The 20,949-nt window shown below is 34.7% G+C and overlaps 1 protein-coding gene and 3 long non-coding RNA genes across 4 annotated transcripts in view; 3 read left to right on the plus strand and 1 right to left on the minus strand.

Annotated features, from left to right (window-relative positions):
* The window catches only part of LOC127881714 (uncharacterized), a 515,289-nt gene that overhangs the window by 153,335 nt on the left and 341,005 nt on the right, over positions 1 to 20,949 (plus strand). The gene's annotated exons all lie outside the window — the stretch shown is intronic.
* Positions 1 to 20,949, minus strand: part of LOC127881606 (uncharacterized) — a 135,640-nt gene that overhangs the window by 99,532 nt on the left and 15,159 nt on the right. The gene's annotated exons all lie outside the window — the stretch shown is intronic.
* The window catches only part of LOC127881722 (uncharacterized), a 264,293-nt gene that overhangs the window by 43,826 nt on the left and 199,518 nt on the right, over positions 1 to 20,949 (plus strand). The gene's annotated exons all lie outside the window — the stretch shown is intronic.
* LOC127881721 (uncharacterized) lies at positions 4,201 to 8,800 on the plus strand. The gene is made up of 3 exons (XR_008050221.1): positions 4,201 to 4,266; positions 4,373 to 4,443; positions 8,630 to 8,800. It is a non-coding gene; the product is annotated as an uncharacterized LOC127881721 (long non-coding RNA).

The raw sequence follows: 20,949 nt of genomic DNA on the forward strand, positions 1-20,949 counted from the left end.
AATCATTGTTTATATTGTACAACACGAGCATACACGGTAAATGAATGTACTATACGCAGAAACCAATCATTGTTTAAATTGTACAACACGAGCATACTCGGTAAATGAATGTACTATACGCAGAAACCCATCATTGTTTAACTTGTACAACACGAGCATACACGGTAATTGAATGTTCTATACGCAGAAACCAATCATTGTTTAAATTGTTCAACACGAGCATACACGGTAAATGAATGTACTATACGCAGAAACCAATAATTGTTTAAATTGTACAACATGAGCATACTCGGTAAATGAATGTACTATACGCAGAAACCAATCATTGGTTAACTTGTACAACACGAGCATACACGGTAAATGAATGTTCTATACGCAGAAACCAATCATTGTTTAAATTGTACAACACGAGCATACACGGTAAATGAATGTACTATACGCAGAAACCAATCATTGTTTAAATTGTACAACACGAGCATACTCGGTAAATGAATGTACTATACGCAGAAACCAATCATTGTTTAACTTGTACAACACGAGCATACACGGTAAATGAATGTTCTATACGCAGAAACCAATCATTGTTTAAATTGTACAACACGAGCATACACGGTAAATGAATGTTCAATACGCAGAAACCAATCATTGTTTATATTGTACAACACGAGCATACACGGTAAATGAATGTACTATACGCAGAAACCAATCATTGTTTAAATTGTACAACACAAGCATACTCGGTAAATTAATGTTCTATACGCAGAAACCAATCATTGTTTAAATTGTACAACACGAGCATACACTTGGTAAATGATTGTTTTATTAATTTCTCGAACTACTTCTAACGTTTAATACGACTTCTTTAAATACGTTAAGGTCTTTTAAGCTCTAGCTCTCAGATATGGAATTTAGTAGCTCAATCAACATACATATTCTCTACAAATTCATTAATTGTTTTGGTTTGTTTGTTTTTTATTAAAACGCCATTCCTTCATATCTCGCGGCATTTGCTTACTTATCTGGTATATTTATGTCATTTTGATCATGTACTCTTTGCAAATCTGTAATAACAGTTTGTTGTGTTCTGTTCTGTTGTCACACTGAGAAACATTCGAAACGCTGTAGACTTCGATTTTCGATTGATTGATTTTATTAAAGATCACTTAAGAGATCGCTACTTTATATGCTTTTTTTTCGTGGATTTTAATTAAAAACTGTTATGAAACAGTATGTAAATATGCCAAGTTGGCATTGCTGCATGCATGATAATTGTACTGACTCAAAACAAATTGTGAGATCCTACTAGTATTTTATATTTAAGTAAATAAAGTGTAGTTTTGGGCGCAAACATATGACGAGTAGCAATGAGTCCGAACAAACAGAAAATGAATGCATTAAGATAAAAGAACAAAAGAATGACATAATTAATTAATGAATCAATCAATTGACGTGCACCTCAACTATCCAACCAATCGTTTAATCAATTTTACTTCAAATCTGTTATTAACCCATTTATGCCTAGCGTCTAGAAAAAAAAGGCATTGGCAAACAGCGTGATGCGGCGTCTCATCAGGGTCTGCGCTGTTTGCTTAAAGGGATTTCTGTAAGAAATATTCTACATATAGAAATAAATATACTAGACATCCATAATCTTGGAAATAAATTGATCCAATTTAGAAGGATGGGAGAGTCCACTAGGCATAAATGGGTTAAGCAATTTCGCTAAACACCGCATCATGACCAGGCTTTCAGAAATATTCATAATGTTAATCCGAACAATTCTACCACGCATGATGATGCACTTACATATATTAATCATCAGAAAGATCTGCGAAATGATGTCTGAAATTTCGTGGAAACTATGTACTTTTCTGATGTTTAGAAGTGCCGATGATGCACGGTGCACGCGAAAAACCAGACATAAAATAATTCAATTGCCCATGCAACGTAGACGTGTTATTCTGCTCCAAAGCGTTTTACATGTTCATGTTCAAGCAATAACTGACTTCGAAGGTCAAGATTCTTAGTAGGGAACCAACCAGCAGACAATACAAATCCGCTCCGGAGGCCATTCGGTGCCCCTCGTAGATTTTTAATAATCCGATGTTTGACGGAAAGGGCCGAGAATGTGCGATTGCTCCGGAGGCATGTCGCAGAATGTAACAGTTCCAAAGCGTGACTTTGTGTCGTTTGATCCAATATCGTACCATCTACTACCATTATAGTATTATACGCTTGCATAGTGGAATATAAGGAAAGCATCAATGATATACAATACGCGTGTACCCGTAGTTATTTATTAGCCACCAATTAAAGACACTTGCACTATTACTTGGACGTGTGTGGTTCTTCAAAGAAGAAGCCATCGTACAGTTTCTTTCGCTCAAACACACCGACACGAAAAGCATCTTAACAGCAAGACCATTTCAATGCTTGACATATTTTTCAACCGGAAATTTAATACAGCACGATGTATTATACTGCAATGTGGCATAAACACTCCTTTGACAAAGGTTTTATGTGGCAAGCATAACAAATACGACATGCGTGACTTAATCGTAGCCAAATGAACGCATTCAATGTTTTTAAAAACTAAAATCATGAGGAAGTCGGTAGTGTACCATTGTGATAAATACGCTCTTCAGCGCAATGTCACACAGTTCATCAAAAGCGGAACATTTTGACGTCGGTTAATCAATTATCATGCATACTATAATTAAGTTTTCAAAGAATATAATGTGGCCTCTCTTTCTTGTTTCGATCAAAAGCGGACTAACGGGGTCAGCTACGGGTTAATAGTTCGGTGTCGTCTTGAAACGTATATAAAGCTTATAAGACGATAAACAAGAAATGCTAAAATATGCCAAAGATGCTCCCACATGACACTTCTGTTTTGAAGTTTTACCTTTTGCCTACATGAGTGACTTTGGCCTTAAAGATATGGAGACGTCGTCTTATGATGGCTAACATTTGCGCCAAGTTATTTTAAAATCCATTAATCCATGAACAACTTATGGCTGAGACAAAAAAAAATCAATTTTGGTATTTGATCTCTCAGTGTAAGTTAAAAATCTCTCAGTATGGGAGACCGGTGTGACGCACGACACCTTTTCTTATGATTGTTTACACTTGAGCCAAGTTATTTTTAAAATACTGGCAGTCTTAATATACTTTGGAAAAAAACACGCGCATATTTGGATTAGTGTTTGTAATAGTTTAATAAATAAATGTTTAAACATAAGTCGTTTTATGAAAAAGAAATATTTGCATCTCCATTTTAGTAATTAGACACCCATATCTCTCTTCACCATTGGCAAAGAGTTATACTCAACATGATAATAAGCGTACATTTTGCACAATTTTAGTTTCATTTGCGCAAAAACTGTACAAGAAGAGAACGTGGCGATAACGTAGTACATAAACTAGTGATTACCTTTTATAAATAATAATCAACCAGACCTGCGTTTGTGAAACACAATGCCCCCCCCCCCCATACGCTTTGAAGCCGCACAGCAGCTATTTTAGAGCAAATTGTTAAGTCCAAGCAAGGCCCATAACTTCGCCAAAAATGAATGAACCGGAACGAAACTCAAACTTCACTTGTATGTCATATAGGTTAATTCCCATACAAAAATTTCACACATCATCTGTAGGTCGTGAAGGAAGACTCACTAACCAAAAACGAAAATCAGCTCATTATCTGAAAGTGCTGAGTGAAACAACTACGGAAAACAGAATGCCGGACAGACAGACGGACGGACGGACGGGCGGGCATTCCGACTGCCACATGCCATTCCTGCAAGGGGCATAAATGGATAAAACCTTTAGTGTCATATTATAAAATAAATTATGATCAAGTTCAGTAGAGACGAAATAGCGCCTTGCCGTAATGGATTTTATGCAATCACCTTCAGATGACAGTTCAAAGACACACCTGTTAAAGTTTGAGGATGAAAGTGACGTGTCGGTTTTGATTGCATTATCCGTCTGCAGTTGCAATTAACTTGACTAATCGGTTGCTTTCTTGAAACCATTGCTTATTTACGGAATGACCAATGGCCTTTTACTGGAATGCCCTTAGTGAACTGCATTTGTAAACGCAGTCAACAGGACAACGATAATAGTACTGATTTGTCATTTGCTTTATTGCTCTACGACGAGCCTGTGCCGGATATTTTCAACTATACTAAATGATAAATACACGCTTCCCCGAGGACTCGTATATAACTGCAGGACGTTCCGGTTGAGTTCACGCACCCACGAAAGGTTTAATAGTTTAAAGTATTGCTTGAATCTATATGAAATTTCTGCATGGAAGCTTTCACTTCACATCACAGTTTAAAAAAAGAGCTAAATTTCTGCTAATTTGCAGATCGTTATGTTGGACATTCCAGAGGTGGTAGTCACGTGACTAACAAGATGGCGACGCCCATGCCAAGACAGGTATTTTTCGCCGTTTTATACCCTTACTTCTTTATAAATTTTGAAAATGCCACTCACTTTCTAGCCATGTCAGCAAGAAAGTCATTAGCGTTAATTTCGTATTAATATTCGCTCTATATCTCGACTTAACTCGCTGCGAAATTTCATAGCGGGGTGACATAATTAATAGCTCCACTAAGAAAATTCGCAGCGAGTAAAGTCAAGATATTAAACGAATTTAATACGAAATAAACGTTCATCACTTTCATGACGACGCCATCTTGTGTGTCACGTAATTCCCTCTGCATTCGTCGATGACCTTTAATAAAGAGACGGAACACATTTGTCAAGTTTAAAGGGGCTTTCTCACAGATTTTGGCATGTTTTGAAGTTTGCCATTAAATGCTATATATTGATAAATGTAAACATTAAATTTTAAAAGCTCCAGTAAAAAATCAAAAATAAAATTTAAAAAGGGAACAAAAAGTAGCCCGCTGTAGGGCTCGAACCAGTGACCCCCGGCATCCTAAAGTAAAAACGCATTAGACAACTGAGCTATTCTGCCAAGCATACATAAGTTTCGTATTTTATACATTATATAAGCAGTCTTCGTAGTTTCACAAATTTAAACGACAACAACAGAACTCTCCAAATTATTCAATCGTTTCGCGTTGCAACGCTTTATAATTTTTAGGTTTTTATATCGTCAAAAGATGCATATAATGGCTATATTAGACCATGGCAAGTGCTCAGTAATACTGTTTCCTCACAAATATCATAGCTAAACCGAAAATTTGCGAATCTGAAACAACTTTTTTTAATTTTGTCAATTTACCAAACCGTGAGAAGATCCCTTTAAGACAAGTTGCACATTTAACTAGAATAGAGACATGGTGGTGATGTTGTTGCAAGCATAAAACGCATAATTCTTCTAATTTGCAGGGCAGAATTTTGGGCCTTGGCAATTGTCCTTACATAATCACCTAAATCGCATGGGTGAAAATTCAATTAAAGCGGGTATATACGATTTTGTCAAATATTTATGAATTTATATAAACTGTGTAAAAACTTATTATATATATATTTCAATATAAATTAAAATAAAAGTTAAGGAGAACATGTGTCGAAAAATGCGAAATAAGCCAGATATTTAATTCTGAAATTGAAAACGGCTGTACAGCGGAATTCGCCAGCATGTATACCATACATGTACGATGTGCATCTTAACTTAGTTTAACGGTTTATTTGAATTCCTGCAACGATATCTTTTCATACGACACACGAACACTATCTCCGATCCTAATACAACGACGAATGCTTCGGTTATTGTAGGAAAATATGTACGTCACTATCGGCTCGGGGCGCTATTTTGTCTTTGCTGCATTTTATGAAATTCGGCTTTAATGTATTATTTTTATTGCCTATTTTGTGTTATTGTAACATATTTTATCAATATATTACAATTAAACACATATAAAAAATCGTATATACCCGCTTTAAATACCTGTTTTTGAAACACAGATATACAGTTGTTACACAAAAACCTTACCAAAGCAATACGCCGACGCCAACAAATAAGTGAGCCGTTCAACTCGAACTCTTTGATACATATTCGAGTTGAAAACACACACACAAAACTTAACTCAATACCGTCCAATATTGTGTTTAAATTTGTAAGGTCATTACTTTAAAACGTACTCATAATTTACGGTCAAACCATTACTTCCTACTTAGTTTAAACCATTGTCGGTCAAAATTTGTCTAGACTTACCTGCACTTTACGTTTAGTAGGATTCGAACCCATATCACGTTAACATTACAAAACGTTCATTATAAAACACATTATAAATTTAGTGTGATGCTTCGAATACATTTTTTTCAGTGTAACTCTATCTATCTATTATCCAAACGCGCTATAGCTTCACTCGATGGCGAACATCCTAAAAGTCGTATACATGCATGAGTACAGTTAAGACTTAATGTTTCGATGGCGAATATGCAATTGATTTCATTATAAACCACTTAAGAACACGATAATTTATTTGCTCCGATTTGCATGGTTTTCAATAAAAACATTTCTACTATATAGAAACACGATTAAAGGCAATCATCCCATGATGATACTGTATTGATCTCTTCAAAACCTCAATACATGCTTCATTGGTCGCTATGTCCAATGTTCCTTTCATCGTGAAATCGGTAAACGGGGTGCAGTTTAGACCTTTAATAGAGCCTCATTTTGGGAAAACTGGGCTTGTGTAATTTAGACCCTCAATAGAGCCTCGTTTTGGAAAAAACTGGGTTTGTGTAATTTAGACCTTTAATAGAGCCTCGTTTTGGAAAAACTGGGCTTGTGAAATTGAGACCTTCAATAGAGCCTCGTTTTGGGAAAACTGGGCTTAAATCCCATGCGTAGGGTGTCGTCCCGGATTCGAGAGATGACAGTTTCACCTAAACTGGATTTTCGCTAAGAAGAGACTTCTTTGAGACGAAAATACCATAAAGCGAAAAGTGTCGTTACAGATTCCAAATTTGTAGATTTACATAAAAATGTGATTAAAACTGATTATAGACTGGGTAGAATTTAAAGGGGCCTTTTCACAGATTTTGGCATGTTTTGAAGTTTGTCATTAAATGCTTTATATTGATACATGTAAACATTAAATTTTAAAAGCTCCAGTAAAAAACAAAAATAAAATTTAAAAAAGGAAAAAAAAGTAGCCCGCAGCTCGAACCAGTGACCCCCGGAAACCTGAAGTAAAAATGCATTAGCCAACTGAGCTATCCTGCCAAGCATACATAAGATGCGTATTTGATACCTTATATAAGCAATCTTCGTAGTTTCACAAATTTAAACGACAACAACAGAACTCGCCAAAGTATTCAATCGTTTCGCGTTGCAGCGCTTAACAATTTTTAGGTTTTTCAATCGTCAAAAGATGCATATAATGGCTATATTAGACCATGGCAAATGTTCAGTAATACTGTTTCCTCACAAATATCATAAGTAAACCGAAAATTTGCGAATCTGAAACAACTTTTTTCAATTTTGTAAATTTACCAAACCGTGAAAAGATCCCTTTAAACATTTACATTCATTTCTTACGTAAAATTATATTATATTTTTATACACAGTAAGTTATTGTTTGCCCTTTTAAAAAAAAAGTCATCTTTAAGGGAAGAGCAATTTTCGAACAAACAATTTGAACGTTCAAAAAAGTTTGCTGATGGTTAAATAAAATAAAAACATTTTTATCCACGTTGATATGCGTATTTTGCAGTTTAAGTTTTTTTCGATCCGCTCTGAACTCGAGTTGCTTGAGAAAAGAGAATGTTGTCACATTATAGACATGTTGATGTTTTTATTTTTTTTCACATAATCCACCATTCTTCCGCGATTTTTTTTTTTTGCAATTTGAAGTGCTATACTATAAATCGCGTAAAATATAATCATTGATTGAAAACCCAATGAACAGAACCTACATGCAAAAAGGCGAAAGAACTCACCTTTCGCGCGTGGCTTTTGTCGTACTTTGTTATCGAAGAGCCATCCGTTTTCAAAGTGTCCGCATGATCGGTGTGAATTAAGCATTCAATGAAGTTTTGTTGAGGCCAGCTTCCCAATGTTGTTTCAATAGAATGTTAATGTTGGTTGATAAAGGCCCGGCAGATTGGAGCAAATAATGTAACGCGCCCTTAGGTGGTTTATAGTGAAATCAATCGCCCTTTTGCCATTGACAAATGACTTGATATTTATATATACTGACACCATTTTGGATGTTTGTCCTCGAGTTCATTAAGTGGATTTGGTTATAGCTCTCTTTTGGACTGGAACAATGCGATATTGAAAATAGGACACACGTTTAAGGGTCTTATATTAACACCAAGTGAAAATGTTTGTGTTATTTTTGTTGTTTTTTTTTAATTCTTTTGCTTTTAATTAAAATACTTCGAACGAGACAAGAAACAGAAACAAAAATCAATAACATTTTTGGTCAATAAACGACTAAACATAGTTGAAATTGTTCATTAAAAAACTAACATTATTTCAATATACGGTATTTTAACATGTGTGTAGTTTTTTACAGAAATGAACATCATCGATTGGCGACAGTGTTAACAGCTCAGCAAGGCGTGCATTGTGTGCATTTGGCAACGACCTGAGAGCAGCTGAATTCTAATTAATATAAACTTTTTATTGTTGTAGTCCCACGAGAAAAAGTCACGCAATTGAGCCGTATTCCACGCAAAAATGTTCAAAATGACGCTAAGCTGTACTCCGCAAATCTTAAATCAAAAAAGCAAAACAACTTGTGTGTCAAATTAGCAAAAAGACATGTGCGTCAAATGAGCAAAACGACTTGTGTGTCAAATGGGAAAAACGACTTGAGTGTCAAATAAGCAAAACGACGTATGTGTCAAATGAGCATTACGACATGTGTGTCAAATGAGCAAAACGACTTGTGTGTCAAATAAACAACATGACTTGTGTGTCAAATGAGCATAACGACCTGTGTGTCAAATGCGCAAAACGACTTTTGTGTCAAAATGAGCATAGCATCATGTGTGTCAAATGAGAAAAAAACGACCTGTGTGTAAAATGAGCAAAACTAAGTGTGTGTCAACTGAGCAAAATGACATGTGTGTAAAATGAGCAAAACGACCTGTGTGTCAAATGAGCAAAACGACCAGTCTGTTTTATTAGCAAAACGACATCTGTGTCAAATGAGTACAACGATTTGTATGTCAAATGAGCAAAACGACCTGTGTCAAATGAGCAAAACGATTAGTTTACAGTAAGCAATTATCTCTGTTCGGAACATGACAAGTGATATTTGTTCAATCGCTGACTTATTTGAGATGGCAATTTTGGCACTTCATTAATATCTTTATCAACGTGTTTCTTCGTATCTTCGTATAAAAATCCGATAATAACCTACATTCGTAGTAGATAATAAAAGAATAATTGACAACATTTAACTTTACATCAACGTGTTTTGAGTTCAACATGATACTCGAACTGAAATATCAACAAGACGAGGATCAGTGCCCGCATACTAGTATCTCATGTCACATCTTGTATTCCAATCTGACCTCTTATCAAGTTATAATGTTCATATATACAGTTTAATAATGATAAATTGAATGACATTTAATAGCCAACGTGGTCATATTACGGTTCAATATTAGCAGTCAGCCAAAGTTAACGATTTCGAATATACGGGTACGAAAGGATTCGTTTAATTATGAAGCTCGGACAAAAGGATGATGCATAAAAAGTTCAAATTTTTACCTTACCATTTAAATCCTCTCAGAATATATTTACTCAAACGTTTTCGCGTGTGTTTGAATACGTATTTAAATTAAATAAGTACTAACACAATGTATCAACATAATTAATTTTTCAATAAAAACATAATGGACATTATTTATCAAAAAAGTCAGGATAGTTTGTATGATATATTGTCGAACCAAAAATTTAGCTTTAAAATACATTTTAATATGTGGACGATAATGCGTATCAGTAATGAATTTAACAACCATGTCGCATACTTGACGAATAAGTAGTAAAATCAATTGCGGTTAAGATCATAGATCATAGATCGCAGTACATCAATTTCAATTATAACATGACTTGGACAGATGGGGGCGTGTTGCCTATAATTTCGCATCATCTGACTTAAATGCCTCGTTCTGGGCAACTGGACGTGATGCTTACGCATAAAGTGTCGTCCCAGATTAGCATGAGCAGTCCGTCAAATGGTATTTTTTGTTTCAATAGTGTCTTCTTAGCAAAAATTCCAGTTTGGGAGGATAGCGTCGTCCCTGATTAGCCCAGTTTTCCCAAAACGGGACTCAAAGACCCAGATCATGCGAAATTGAATGCATCACGCAACGACCTGGCTACATGGCAATCGCCTCAATCTAAAAAAGGTCAAACACCACTTGTCTTCGAACGGCAAGTTCATTGAACTGATTTGTGACGTTATTTGTGAATGCAGTCGACAGGAAAGCGATTCACAGAACTGCTATGACCCTGGGTTTCTTCATCTTAAGCGATCTTGCGTGTCAGGACATTCATAAAACTACCCAATAATCAATACACGCGTTCCCAACAACCCGTTCATGTAAACAATGTTCGTGCACGCCACAGGTGGTTAGCGTGTGGCTATGATATTAATTAGTGAAAACATCATTTTGAATTATAAAAAAAACAACATATTATAACGAAAAATCAACTTTTCTAAAGCAAAAAATATCACTATCAAATATATAATATAACAAGGTATTCAACTCGAAATCACCCGAAAACAGGGTGCATCGCTTTGAATAGCCATTACTCCGCCAATTTTGCAGCGATTTTCATGAACCTGGTCTTATTCAATGCAGAACTGAATTTCCTTTCTGGAAATGTTTATATCTTGTTATATTTAAACACATGCAGGGTCAAATTTTAAGAAATAAAACGATACACAATTCGCGTGACCTACTTGATTATTTATCATTCAAAATGATGTTTTCACTAATTAATAGCATAGCCACACGCTAAACACCTGTGGTGCACGAACCCGGTAAAGGTCACATGGTCACGTGGCCGAGTTAGATTGGAAACTTTCAATTTCTTGCAGTGCACGGGCTAATCACAGGCGATGTTTTCCTCTTGTGTGTTTATTTCGTTTAAATGACGGTTCTTTTAAACAAAAATCCAGTCTAAACCGAACATATCGTCTCTGATGAGCCTGTGCCCCAATGCTAGGCCTAAATACTTTATTGCTAAATATGCATTATATAATGATGCATTATTATAATTATTTATTATTATTATTATTATTATTATTATTTATAATAATAATAATGATAATAATAATAATAATAATAATAATAAATAATAATAATAATAATATTATTATTATTATTATTATTATTATTATTATTATATATTATTAATTATTATTATATTATTATTATTATTATTATATTATTATTATTATCATTGTTATATTTAGTATTATTAGTAATATTATTATTATTATTATAATAATAATAATATTATTATTATTATTATTATTATTATATATAATTATTAATATTATTATTTATTTTATTATTATTATTATTATTATTATTATTATTATAGTTATGTTGCTTTTGTAATTATTTTAAGGCTGACTGAAGCATGCTAGACATTGTTGATTATATTTATATATACTGTGTTTTGAGGACCACATTGTAAAATATAATGCTATTTCTTAATGTGTTATCTTCGTGAAATAAAATAATAATAATTATTATTATTATAATAATTGCTGACACATCTGCTACGTGAAGTTATTGACACTTGTTTGTACCTCTTCTGACGCTTTGCTAATTAGACACTGGTATCATGTGTTGTAATCTGATTATAACCCTAGTCAATGACAAAATTATAAGTGCCCAAATCTAGTGTTACACCAATATGTTTTGAGTTAAATCATGATAAGCCAGCTGAAACCCCAGCCCATGGGAATCAAAGACCACGTCCTGGTGACATTTAAACCCCGAAAATTGATCGATTAATCTCAGCATGTACCTATCTACGTGTAATGCCAATCTTGAAATGCGAGCTTACTTCTGATGTTAATATACACATTTAAACTATGATTAACTGAATAAAATTTAATAACAAACGTGGTTATTTTATGGTTTCAAAATATGCATCAGGACAAAATTGACGATTTAGAAAAATACTGGTGGAAAAGTGTTTGTCTGCTTGTTTGCTCGGACAACATAACGTAACATAAATTGTCACAATTACCGAAAGTACAATTTAAACCGATTAAAACTACTATCAGTACGAACGAATTTAGAAATAACAAAAAGTACATGTTTATGTTTGGATAAGTATCTGATTAAAGTACATGAGCTTTAAAATGCATGAACATAATTAATCGTTTTATGTAAAAGGAAGAGTAGCTGCATTTTCATTTAAATAAAAAAGAGTTTCGTACTAAAAAAGAATTATTTCCAACTTAAAGTAAATTACTTGTTAAACCTGAAATCTCTACCATGTACTGAGCTCATGCGAGCAAATTCTTTAGTTTCCATTGACTAAACTACTAAACACGAGTAGACGCTGTTGCCCACTAAGTACCTTTTTTGTTTTACTTTTGTTTTAGAACTCCAATAATTTTGAAACAAAATACACCAAAATAGCCAACTGCACAAATTACCAGAGTTATATCACCATACTTATGTGTATGTATATAGACTGTAATCAAACTTAACAGTTATATACCTGCTGTTAAAATAATATAACAAGTCTTGAGTGATTTTGTTTAAAAAAATGACAATAACTTTGGTTTTGTCGTACGCAAATGCATACAAATACACATTTTCTAAAATTTAGACTCTTTCAAACACTGATAATGAGCACAAATATCGAGTCGATACATTTGAACGTGCCAAACAACATGCTGATCAAACGAAATCATCTCTATCCACCCTTGACAAAGAGTTTCACATTAAACTTAGAGACTATTCTGCCTTCGTTTTAGTTTATTCCGTGCCCAAAATGTATAGGAACAATTTGTTCGGCTTAAAATCAATGCATAAATTACCGAATAGTTTTTATAAAAATAAGGCGAAAGCCTGTTTTCAAGGTATTATATTTTACTTGCGGATAGTGCGTCGTACGTAATGGATTTTACATGCCGCAGTTTTATGAGCGTTTTGCCTGAAGGCTCAAAGACGCATTTAAGTGTATAGGAAGATAACAGTAAAGCGAAACTTAGCGCCAGTTCAGAATCCTTCAAGCAGTAAAGCGACACTAGGCGTGAGTTTCTATTCTTTTGAAAAGTAAAGCGACATGACAATCGTATTCAGCGCTTTTTGCTTTATTCGTGCATCTTCATACACGGTCAATCATCATTTCTTTTGCAATGTCATTTTCAGTAAACTGGATTTTAAAATGCAGTCGACAGGAAAGCGATACACGGTACTGATATGACAGCTGTCTTCCCCTAAGCCTAACGCTACCCAATAATCTAAGGACGCGGTCTTGACGACGCGTGTGGCCTCCTGACGTTCCGTCTAAGGGCATGCATCCCGGAGAGATCACTTGAACAAGCGCAAGGTTCACACTTTGGAATAGTGAAACATTCATTTTATTATAATGTTTGACACAACAAATTAATTAACTTATATTAACAGGTTATTCCGTCCAATCGAAACCGTGATAAACCAAGTACATGTATTAGTGTGACAAAGTGGAATCGACCGTCTTTGAACAGCGCCTGTTCGATGTAAATATAACAAATATGATACGCATTGTTGACTTATTGCGTCGCTAAAGCTTAAATAAACATATTCAAACACATGTTAATCATGAGGAAGTGCAGTAAAGTATCTCTATTTCTAAATACAATAATCTGCAGTAAGCCAAAACGTTTAAACCATACATATAAGTTCGGTTTAAGAATTAACGCGCGTGTTGGAACGCGGTTTTAAATAAAGTTAATTCGTCTCTTTTACCTAATATAATCGCATACCACATGAAAATACTCGATAACCGTGCTTGTTGCAAGAAGTTTTGAAAAAATGTAAACTCGCAATTATTCTAATTTAAACCGCATACCTCACTCCAATATTCATAGCTAAGCTACAAACACATATTTCAACCATACATATGAGATATATAATAAGCTTATTACTTTATTTAACATAGTTCTGCTAAGGTGATATATCTAGCACTTGAAACACGTATTATAGACTAATTTATTTAAAAATCAGCAACACAAATACAAATTACACTTGTTTCAATAAATTAATAAAACACATAAAATCCATGGCGTTTAACCGCAGCACCTCACCCCACCCTCTATACAATCGGCTATTTTTATATTTACTCGGACCGTTTGTTCACCTTGTACATTGTATCTACCGGTTTATATATTAACTCGGAACATTTGCTAAGTTAAGTTACAAACGGCATTTTATGAATTTTTACATACGTTTTATTTGATTATTATCTTTATTTTTCCTTACTCGGAGATATATAAGAGAGCAACTAATTTTAGGTCAAATAAAAGTAATTGACAGACGGCAAAAATCCTAAAAAACACACGTTATTTTCAGTTGTAACGATAGCGCATTAAATCAGAGTATTATACGGTAAATTAAGGTTTATAAGATATGCTTAAGAATACAACTGTTCGGTAAATGGAATCGATAGTAAATATGAATGCTCTCTATCGAAACTCGAAAATACAACCGTAATTGATTACACTGAGTTTGGCATGTGTGTATCACAACAAAAAATCTCCAGGCATAATTTTTATAAATATGAATTTCATATGGAATCCATGGTGCCATATTTGTCGACCAATTGTACAAAAGGCAATTCAAACAAACGACTTTTTTTACCGCTCTTCTGGATTTTTATGATAATAGGGCAGGCTAGAAAATGAGGCTAGAAAATGCATAACCTCTGTTTCATTGGCATGCTGACGATAAGCGAGTAAAGCAAACACGTTTGGCGTTTTTCTTTCTGTATAAACCTACATACACGTACAGTTCGCGGCAAAAATACATTAAACAGTTATATCATTTTACCAATATGCCAATATACATATAAAATGTATAATGGCTGCATGAGATGCTTAGCCTATCTGTCCAATGATTAACGGGATAATAACAGTTAGGAGTATTGTGTATGTTCTATTGCTTACAAATCTGCGATATTAACTGATCGGCTCTTCATATTTGGCACGTCATTGGTACCTGTGTCAACGTAATTCTAACTAGCTATTCGTATCGTGATGTTAATCTGTTAGCAATTTTGGTGTGCATATATAGTATTTGAAAGAAGGAAAATTCTTATGTACATCTTATGTGAAACTATTATTTTGAGTTAAACCATGATACGTCAACTGAAAGTCAACCGCATGACTATCAGAGGACAGGTTGACCGAACCCGAAATTTGATCGATTAATGGTCGCATGTTCGTGTATATTCCTGCATCTTTGAATCCATCCTGACATCAAAAGGAATGTTCACGGTTTAAGCAAAAATATCAAAATGTTAAAAACAAACATTCTAAAGACATTTATTACGTTACTAGTACCATACATGTTAGAACGAAGTTATAAAGACACATTAGGAAAACTCTTTTCATAAGGTACATCCTATGATGACTACCTAGCTACAATATGTAGAATACTAGTATATTGAAGACATATTTTAAAAAAAGGTTTGTAAAGCTTACGCGTTCACCGCTTTGTTGCTAGGGTGAGTTTTATAGCATTGATTTGACACGTTGATTATAGAGATTCTTATGTATTGTTAAATAAAAAAAACACCAACACAGAATGTCGTTTTTATATTGAATAAAACATAGAAGTCATGTTTCCTCATCCAAGCTACATAAATATTAGTTTGCACTTTTTTTTCAAAATAAGTCTTTTTTCGAAAAGCTTGCTAATGCAATGGCATATTTGTGTAGTTAATTTGCTTAGTTTGCGAAGAACTTCGAAGCAGCTTAAAACAGGTTAAGCCACCATTAACAGTTTCGAGCTGTCACTTCCCATGTATACATATTCAGTTTTTCACAACTTTATTGTTTCCCTTTACGCTGTGTTAACTTGTTGGATGTTTTGTCAGCTTCCACAAACCAAGGACATTGTATAAATACTAATTCGTTTGCTTGCTTCTATCTGTAGCCGTTACTGCATATACGGAAAAGCAACAACACGTAATTAAAAGTCTTGACAATAGTTCGTCAATTGTTAATAAAAATAACCATATACATCACAATGGTACAAAAAAAAATCGGAGCTGAAACGAAACGACAGTGCAAATAGGACGAATGTTTAAGGGTATAATATAAAGCCAATGTACGAATAGTGTTGTAGTTTGTTTTGTTTTAATCGAAATTGTTCCCCGAAGTATAACTCATAATTGCAAAAAAAATACGACGAACGTGACAAGAACAGAAACAAACATCGATAACATTACTATACAATAAAAGACTTAACATATTTACAAGTACTCATAAATAAATTCCTAAAATGACTCTTTAATAGAGCATTTGAACGCGTGCGTTAACAGGAATGAACAATATCGACTGGTGAAAGTGTTCAAATAGCAGCTCAGCATGGCGTGCATTGTGTGCATTGGGCATCGAACTGAGAGCAGCTGTATTTCTATTCATATACGCTTGTAAACTGTTTACTTACGTAGTTCAACGAGAACTGTCATCAATTGATCCACGTTCTGGGAAAACTAGGCTTAATGCATTTGCTTAAAGTGTCGTCCCAGATTAGTGTGTGCAGTTAGCACAGGTTATTCAGGGACGAAACTTACCGCCTAGAGTGGATTTTCGTTAAGAAGAGATTACCTTTAAACGAAAAGTTCCATAAACGCGGAAAGTGTCGTCCCTGATTAGCATGTGCAGACTGCTCAGTCTTATCGGGGCTGACACTTAACGCACATGCATAAAGCCCAGATTTACAAACAGACGCTCAATTGTTCAAAACGACTGTAAGCGGCAAACACAGTATTATGTAATATTGGGCCACGAACGCTCTTGTCAGGTGCTATGTTGACAGGACATACGGGACATAACTACTAGTGTGTGAGTGTATATTTCGAAGTGTTTGAGGTACTTACGCGCATTGTTACCACTTACCAAACTCACATGCTTCCGAGAACGGGGATTGAACCCAGGTTGCCAAGGTGAGAAGCGCGTGTACCAACAACTGCGCAAACCGGACCGTCGCCGCATCCACTTGAACGCATTTGTGAACGCAGTTAACGGGACAGCACTGATATTACCTTTTATCTTTTCATTCTGGGCGATCTTGCGCGTCAGGACATTCTTAACGCTACCAAATAATCAATACACACGTTCCCAAGAACCCGATCAATGTAAACAAAGTACGTTCAAGGTCACGCAAACAGGAGAAGTGACACACCCAGGAAAGGTCACACACCTAAAAAGGTCGAGAACCCAGGAAATGTCACACAACCAGAACAGGTCAAATGGTCACGTGACCGATTGAGACAGGGAAACTTTCCGTTTATTGAAATCCTAGACATGAACAAACCAGAGGCCATTGCTGTGTTACAGTTTGATCAGCTGGATGACTGGAATTTCGTCGCATCGAGCTTACAATTCTCCTAGCATAAAATATTAAAAACATGATTTCCGAGTTGGCTTGTAACGAATCACTATCCTGTATTCAAGCTACTATGTACTTACGCCGCTCAACGAAACATTATTTCATGGTACTCAAAAAGCAGTCCCAGTCAAAGTTCTACAAAGTTCATTACTTAACACATTTTGTTATTTAGTATTAATCTTGATTACCGGTACTAATTATGCAAATAAACGTCTCAAGATGCCTCGCAGAAACACATTTACTGAGAAAAATCAATTATCTTGTCCTTTGACCTATTGACGTTAAAAAGATGGCTTTTCATCCCATGTTAAGCATTATAATAATCTGCATTGTGGTATGCCAAAGCTTTTGCTCGATATTGTGCGAAAACGAAAGGTCTATGGACCTTCACACCTACCGACATTCCGACAAATGAGCGGCGGACGGACTCATGGAAAGCAATTCACACCTACTTATGTCACTGCAATCGATCTTAGCTTAAAAACAACCGTGGCGTCCCATGCTCATGGTTATCAAAATTAGTTTCAGTTAAATTACATTTTAACCTAATTCAACAATATGTATAGCATTTAAGCCTTAATAAACACATAAGTATTACTTTCCAACAGAAAGAGTAACAAAAATAGTAAAAATGAAATTACGGGCCATCCAGTTAAGTGAACATGATTAGCTACATTACCATGTGTCGAATAGGCACCGCAAAACAACAACACTATCTTCATTTAGACATTTATATATACTTGATTGCTTACAAATCTGCTACGTCAAGCTATTGACACGTGTTGTGCCTCTTTTGAAGCTTTGCTTAGTAGGCACTGGTATCATGTGTGTAATCTGATTATTACCCCAGTCAATGACAAAATGAGAATTGCCCAAATCAAATGTATCACCAATGTGTTTTGAGTTTAATCCTGATAAGCCAGCGGAAACCCCAGCTCGATGGGAATCAATGATCACGTCCTGATGACATTTGAACCCAGAAAAATGATCGATTAATCGCAGCATGTACATATCTAATGCCAGTCGTGTGATCAAACTCTTTAGTTTCCATTGAATAAAATAATAAACACGAGTCCAGCAGACGCTGTTGCCCACTTTGTACCTTTCTTCGCTTCAACACTCCAATAATTTTGAAACAAAATACACCAAAATAGCCAAGTGCACAAATTACCAGAGTTATATTACCATACTTCTGTGAATAAATATAGAGTGGTATCAAACTTAGCAGTTATAGACCTGCTGTTAAAAGTATATAACCAGTCTTAAGTGATTTTGTTGTGAAAACAAAGACCATAACTTTGCTTTTGTGTCGCAAACAAATGTTTACAAATACATGTACCAACTTCATAAAATTGAAACTATTTTAAACAATGATAGTGTGCATAAAATTCGAGCCATTAAATTTGAACATGTTAAACAACATGCTGGACATACGAAATCATATCTCTCCACTCTTGGCAAAGAGTTTCACACTAAACTAAGAGACTATTTCGCCTTCGTTTTAGTTTTTTCCGCGCCCAAAATGTATAAGAACAATATGTTCGGCTTTAAATCGCTGCATAAATTACCGAATGTTTTTTTATAAACAATAAGGCGAAACAGATAGTGCGTCGTACTAAATGGATTTTACATGCCGCAGTTTTATCGGCGTTTTGCTTGAAGGCTCAAAGACACGTTTAACTAAGCGTCAGTTCAGAATGCTTTAAGCAGTAAAGCGACATAAGGCGTCAGTTTCAATTATTTTGAAAAGTAAAGCGACATTACACTCGTATTCAGCGTTTTGTGCTTTATTCGTGCATCTTCATACACGGACAATCATCACTTCTTTTGCAATGACCTTTCAAGTTTTCTGGGTTTTTTAAAATGCAGTCGACATGAAAGCGATATATGTTGCTGATATGACAGCTGTCTTCCCCTAAGCCTAACGCTACCCAATAATCAAAGGACGCGGTCTTGACGACGTGTGTGGCCACCTGACGTTCCGTCTAAGGGCATGCATCCCGGAAAGATCACTCGAACAAGCGCAAGGTTCACACTTGAGGAAAAGTGAAACATTCATTTTATTATAATGTTTGACACAACAAATTAATTAACTTATATTAACAAGATATTCCGTCCAATCGAAACCGTGATAAACCAAGTACATGTATTAGTGTGACAAAGTGGAAACAACCGTCTTTGAACAGCGCCTGTTCGATGTAAATATAACAAATATGATACGCATTGTTGACTTATTGCGTCGCTAAAGCTTAAATAAACATATTCAAACACATGTTAATCATGAGGAAGTGCAGTAAAGTATCTCTATTTCTAAATACAATAATTTTCAGTAAGCCAAAAAGTTTAAACCATACATATAAGTTCGGTTTAAGAATTAACGCGCGTGTTGGAACGCGGTTTTAAATAAAGTTAATTCGTCTCTTTTACCTAATATAATCGCATACCACATGAAAATACTCGATAACCGTGCTTGTTGCAAGAAGTTTTGAAAAAATGTAAACTCGCAATTATTCTAATTTAAACCGCATACCTCACTCAACTATTCATAGCTAAGCTACAAACACATATTTCAACCATACATATGAGATATATAATAAGCTTATTACTTTATTTAACAGAGACCTGATAAGGTGATATATCTAGCACTTGAAACATGTATTATAGACTACTTTATTTAAAAATCAGCAACACAAATACAAATTACACTGGCTTCAATAAATTAATAAAACACATGAAAACCATGGCGTTTAACCCCAGCCCCTCACCCCACCAACTATTCAATCGGCTATTTTTATATTTACTCGGACCGTTTGTTCACCTTATACATTGTATCTACCGGTTTATATATTAACTCGGAACATTTGCTAAGTTAAGTTACAAACGGCATTTTATGAATTTTTACATACGTTTTATTTTATTATTATCTTTATTTTTCCTTACTCGGAGATATATAAGAGAGCAAATAATTTTAGGTCAAATAAAAGTAATTGACAGACGGCAAAAATCCTTAAAAACACACTTTATTTTCAGTTGTAAAGACAGCGCATTAAATCAGAGTATTATACGGTAAATTAAGGTTTATAAGATATGCTTACGAATACAACTGTACGGTAAATGGAATCGATAGTAAATATGAATGCTCTCTATCGAAACTCGAAAATACAACCGTAATGGATTACACTGAGTTTGGCATGTGTGTATCACAACAAAAAATCTCCAGGCATAATTTTTATAAATATGAATTTCAGATGGAATCCATGGTGCCATATTTGTCGACCAATTGTACAAAAGGCAATTCAAACAAACGACTTTTTTACCGCTCTTCTGGATTTTTATGATAGCAGGGCAGGTTAGAAAATGAGGCTAGAA

Source organism: Dreissena polymorpha, chromosome 5 (assembly GCF_020536995.1).
Source record: "Dreissena polymorpha isolate Duluth1 chromosome 5, UMN_Dpol_1.0, whole genome shotgun sequence".
Lineage (NCBI taxonomy): Eukaryota > Metazoa > Mollusca > Bivalvia > Myida > Dreissenidae > Dreissena > Dreissena polymorpha.